Source organism: Pteropus alecto, unplaced genomic scaffold (assembly GCF_000325575.1).
Source record: "Pteropus alecto unplaced genomic scaffold, ASM32557v1 scaffold34, whole genome shotgun sequence".
Taxonomy (NCBI): Eukaryota; Metazoa; Chordata; class Mammalia; order Chiroptera; family Pteropodidae; genus Pteropus; species Pteropus alecto.
The window spans coordinates 1,926,336-1,931,925 of record NW_006435763.1 but is presented as its reverse complement, the minus strand read 5'-3'; the positions used below and the strand labels follow the sequence as shown (position 1 = coordinate 1,931,925).

General features: G+C 37.3%; 2 protein-coding genes across 4 annotated transcripts in view; one reads left to right on the top strand and one right to left on the bottom strand.

Annotated features, from left to right (window-relative positions):
• TNFRSF17 (TNF receptor superfamily member 17) overlaps nucleotides 1-5,590 on the bottom strand; it is a 98,167-nt gene that overhangs the window by 62,635 nt on the left and 29,942 nt on the right. The gene's annotated exons all lie outside the window — the stretch shown is intronic.
• The window catches only part of GSPT1 (G1 to S phase transition 1), a 28,342-nt gene that overhangs the window by 1,145 nt on the left and 21,607 nt on the right, over nucleotides 1-5,590 (top strand). The window lies entirely within an intron of this gene.

Sequence of the window (5,590 nt, the reverse complement as noted above, 5' to 3'; positions counted from 1 at the left end):
GCGGCCGCGGCGGAGGGCCGGACGCGTAGGGAGAAGCGCTCTCGGGACGCCGGCGGGGACTGGGACCCGCTCCTCCCCCGGGGCCGCGGTTACCCACTTGAAGTGAGAACCGTAAGGGACGGAGAGGGGGCAGCGGCGGGTCAGTAACACGAGGCCTAAAAGTGCGGACATATGGAGTCTGGAGTCTGTTGTGTGGGCGTAGAGAGATTCGATGATTTGGGGAGGACGAATGCTCGAGTTTTCCCTTCACTTTAGGCCTAGGCGAGAGGGAGCGTCTCGCTGCAGTTTCTATTACTGAAGCTGTAATTACGTGTTAAACATCGGTGGCACCGAACCGGCCTGAAGGAATCCCAAGATGCATTGCAGTCTTGTGATCAAGCAGAAAGTGTTGGCTATCAATACAAAGATCTTTTTCACCCTTAGCATTTTGTAAGCTTGTAAAGTTCACAAAGTGTAACGAGATTAGAGTTCCTCACTTAATATTAATGTGGGTAGGAAACTACATTATTTTGTGTACCCTTTATCTTAAGACGGAGTTGGACTTTTCTCCTTGTCAGTGACACATTTAGAATTTTCATTGCGTTAAAATAGTTTACCTTATTCAGGTTGCTTGGTATAAGACTCTCTGTTCATGTGTCAGTAATTAGTCGTTCAGACATTGGAGCATTTGTTATAACTTGATAGTCACATGCCTTTCTGACCATAACTAGTAGACATACTTTCTATTGTTTCAAGTTAAGTTTGGTCTTTAAAAATCTTGTATTTAGGGGCTACTTAACTGATAGCGAGCTTTCAGGTACTGATTTTGTGGGAATATCAAAGGAGTAAACTTAAGTATTCTCCCCAAAAGTGCTTATTTTAGAAACTATAATACTTGTAGGGGAGCCTTGAACAACCAGTAGTATTTCTTAGATAAGTGGACAATGTAAAAGTGCTCTAGTTTAGTTTCTTCAGAAACTTTTGCTACAGTCTTCTCTCTAGAGGCAAAAAGAGAATTTGGAGAAATGCTTTTACGAAGTATGTATGTCAGCACACGGTTTGGATTTGGTTGTTTATTGACTGGTATTTTTTACTTATGTGGACAGTTGATGTTTTTCCCTTTGAACAAGGAACCTTAGCTTTTATTTCTTTGCTTAGATCAAGCAATTTTTGCTACCTAAACTAGTTCACTTACCAGCTCCTAAATGTACCTCTTTCCAGTGCCTTATCATGCGGATCCCTTTTGTTCATTCTTTTTGGCCATCCTCTGCCACCAGCACCACTCTAGGTAGACCTAAGACTGCATTTCCAGCTTATCTGGTCATCAACCAGTCATCAAGAAACAGCCATCCTTAGAACAGTGGTCTGGAATGGTGGTTACTGTTGAGTGATTAGGCATTACCTCTTACACAGGAGAACTTTTCTTCTTCTTGATATTTGCCAATTTGTAGTTTTACTCTTAATAGTTTTCTCTGTGACATTATAGAAGTTAGAAATGTAAAAATATGTAGGGAAGTAGTCATAAGAAAAGTCCCTACCATATGGTCAACTTTTTTTTTTTTATCAGAAACCTATTTTGGTGTTACTGACTTTACCAGCTGCTTCTACAAAATGTTAATGTTAAAAAAAAAAAAAATTATCCTCTGTAGGATATATATTTGAAAAAGAATGGATTTTCTAAATTGAGGTCCCAAGTTATGTGGGGCTGCTGGACTGCATGTTCCAGCCCATTCGGGTCTATAAAATACCATCAGAGCAGAGAGCTATGCTTGGAAGAAGGGGAAAAAATGGAAATAGCATTTAGGTTGAAATTTACAAAGGGAAAACCATGCAGTTTGCAATTTTTTTATAGTGAAGAAATAGACAGTAGGGCTAGCATGTTTCCTTTTGTTAAGCCATAACTAAAATTTGTGGTGGGTGTGTTTTTAAACTAGATATCAGGAGAGCTCTTGAAGGAATCTAGAGATAGAGCACTAGAGTGAATGACTTTTAAAATGTGTTTGTCTAGGATGACTATCTATTTTGCTTGACAATAGGCTAGTTTGTTTCAAGTATTTATAGGGGTGCCTTGAGCAGATCAGTAGAGGAAGATGCTTTTGTTCAAAGTGTCATTCACCTTCCCTGGAAGGCTGCTGGTTATGCCTGTTTCCAGCCACCCCAAGATCAGCGTTGACCTAGAATCTCTTTAAAAATTTAATACAGGCTTCCAAAGAAATGATTAACTAGAATCCATTAAGTAATTCATTTTAGTGCAACTCTCTACAGAGCAAGTAAATTGGCTAAGGCATGCTCTTTACAAGTAAAGGTCCTGAAATAATTGGAAATATAGAAGACAAGGGTTATATGTACTAGAATAAGTATTTTCTATTATATAGTGTACTTACTTTAAGTTCCAATTTGCACCTAGTTCAGTCTTTTTTTTTTTTTTTTTTTTAATTAGAAAAAGGTTTAGCAGTGTTAATCAGGAATACTTGGTGTCTTAGTCTGTTTAGGCTGCTATAACAAACTACAGACTGAGTAGCTAATAAACAACAGAAATTCACAGTTCTGGAGGCTGGAAGTCTGAGATCAGGGTGCCAGCCTGGTTGGGTGAGGGGCCTCTTCAGGATATTAGACTGTTGACTTATGTCCCCACATGGCAGAAAAGAGAAGGGAGCCCACTGGGGCCTTTTTCGTAAGTGCACTAATCTCATTCACGAGGGCTCCACCCTCATGACCTATGGCCCCACCTAATAGCATTGCTTCAGGCGTTAGGATTTCAACTTAAGAATTTGGGGGTGCGGGACATAAACATTCAGACCATAGCACTTGGATTTAATAACAGCCAGAGCTTTTAAATTAATGGCATAATGGTCTTTACACCATCTGCCCTTAACATCTCTCAAAACTCTGCCGTTAAAAAATATAGAAAACCAGCAGTCCTCAGTAGGTCCTCACAGGAAGATTTGTCTTCAACATGTAGCACACCACATTGTGGAACTTAAATTTTAAAGAGAAATGTTCTGTTTCGTAGTGTTTGGTTTTTGCTGAATGCCTGGGAGAGGTATTTGCTTTTCTTTCTTTTTTTTTTTTAATGATTGAGATAACGATTCACATACCATGAAATTCACCTTTTTAAAATGTACAGTTCAGTGGTTTTTAGTATATTCACAAAGTTTTGCAACCATCATAACTTGGTGGATGCTTGTTCATCACTGAATAACCTCTTGGGTGGGGGAGCAGAATAGAGAAGATACAGAATTCAAAGTAGTAATGCTAGTTTCCTCCAAAAAGACTCTTATTATTATGTTAAAATGTTACTTGTTGACTAATAAGTTTAGATAGATGATAGGTAAGGTTCTTGGCTTTAGATTCGTTTTTCTATTCCTCTAAGATTAAAATGCTTGCAATAACAATTCTAATATAAAGGATTTTTCAGGCTTATGGGGGATAGTAAATGGAATAGAGTAGGCAGAGAAGGTCAGGGAAAAGTATTGTTCCTGGAGTGTTAATTCTTTTCCTACCTCGACTTACTGATTATTAGATTTGGGCTCTTGTTTCATGATTTTACATGCTTCAATGACTGGAGCAGGAAGATTTAGGGAACTAGTGCTGTGCCAGGTAGAGGAGCTGTTTAAACTGTTAGAAAGTTTGATTGGGAATAAACCATCTTTGGAGCAGGTTTTATTTAGTGCAGTTACTACAAAGCTTTTGCATTCATTTACCCTTTATTTATATTTCACCTTTTCTGGAACTGTACTACACAAAAAGGCAGCAATTAAAATTTATCAGAGTGAGTTAGGAAAATATTGTAGAGTATAGATTTTAAGTCTTGTTTTGCTTGTTTTTGTTTGCTGGGAAGGAAATGTTTTAAAGTGTTAAAATACTATCTTTCTGGTTGAAGAGAAAGGAATGAAAAAGATTTGATAACCTTTTGGAGTGTGTTAGCAGTATTCGAATGAAAGTTTTTGAGATGTGACCCTCTAGTTTTGCTCAGATATATGTATAACAATTAATGAACTGCCTACAGAATGCATGATGATGTTCTAGGCACTTGAAATGACACCACCAAGATGAATAAATTGTCCTCAAGGAGTCTAGAAAAGGATCAGATAACCAATTTTCTCTTATAGAAGATAGACACATGGTAAGAGGGGCCATACAAAGGGTGTAGAAGGCTTTCAAAGCTGAGAAGAGGAATTGTTCACAGGTTCCCTTGTTACAGGTTCCCTGTAAATAATTTCAATCTTATTACCCTACTCTTAAAATACTTTCTGCTAAGTGTTGTGAATACTGTTGTGGTTTTTTTTTGTTTTTTTTTTGAGATATGATTCACATATAAAATTCATCCTCTGTGTTTCTATATATAATTTAAGTTTGCTAGAAATTTGCTAGAGTTGGGTATCGGTTATCTTTTTACACTATGTGTTGTCTCTTTCCTATCAAACAGCAGTGAGTTTGGTTACTTTGATTCTGGCTGGTGTATCTCTGTTGGGCATATTCATTTAAACTTTCATCACTCTACTCACAGCTCTTAGAAATTTTTGGAAAGCAAGAATTTGTTCACTAGTTGAAGGTCCTTGATTTTTCTGAGGTCCTCAGACTCCTTTTTTAGCTGTCAGTTGATTCACACTAAAGCTTCTTAAAAGTTTTCCCTTGTTTTCAGTAGATTTTAACAAAGCATGGCTGGGCTATAGATGTATTCATTTTTTCATAAATGGTTTTGTTCTAAGGTAATTTAATTTGTACAGTACTCTCCAAGTTAACCAGTTCCCCATCATAATTCTACTTTCCAGGTGAGAGAAACGCTTACAACGGTTATTTTGAGCATCTTTCACTAGCTTAGCCTGAGTTGGTCACATCAAATTCCTAACCACATTCCGCCTAGGTTATTGTATGTCACTTCACTTGATACAAATAAGTGTGTACCTTACAATGTCATTGGGACAATTTCCTGGTTAACTATTTCTATAAAACTCCAATAGGTTACCATACTACTAAGTGGTCTGTGTTCATCTCTTTTGGGTGCTTGATTTTGGTTGTAGATGGGCATTTTTCTATTATCTTTGTGTCTTATTGGGGCTATCTGAAATGGTTTTGGTTTATATATTTTAAATATAACTCAAAGTATTTTAAAAGTATATGGGATATAAAATTATAAATAAGACGATTTTTTAGGGTTGTTGGAATTTTACTCTGCAGGTTGATACATGGCATAGCTTTAGTGACTGAATAAATAGGTTCTCAGAATGTTAAAGATGGAAATGACTAGCAGTAATACAATCTCCTCATTTTCCTATAATGAAACCTAAGCCTAGCCATGCTAAGTGGATGCCTAAGGTCATCCACAAGAGTTAATGACACAGTTGAGTCTAGAATCCAGATTTGCTGGCTGCTAGTTTAGAGTTCTCTCTCTCTCTTACACCGTGCTTTTTAACATCATGGACAACATGGCATGCCAAGAGCTAATTACTACAACCAGTATGGAGTAGCCTTGGAATTTGCCTGTCTTATATTTCTTAAAAGTTTTTGTAATTATTATGGGGCTTCGAAATATTTTGTAATAATAAATTTATTGAGCAGTTACCATGTGCATAATATGCCCTTCACAACAGTCTCTTGGTATAGGGAC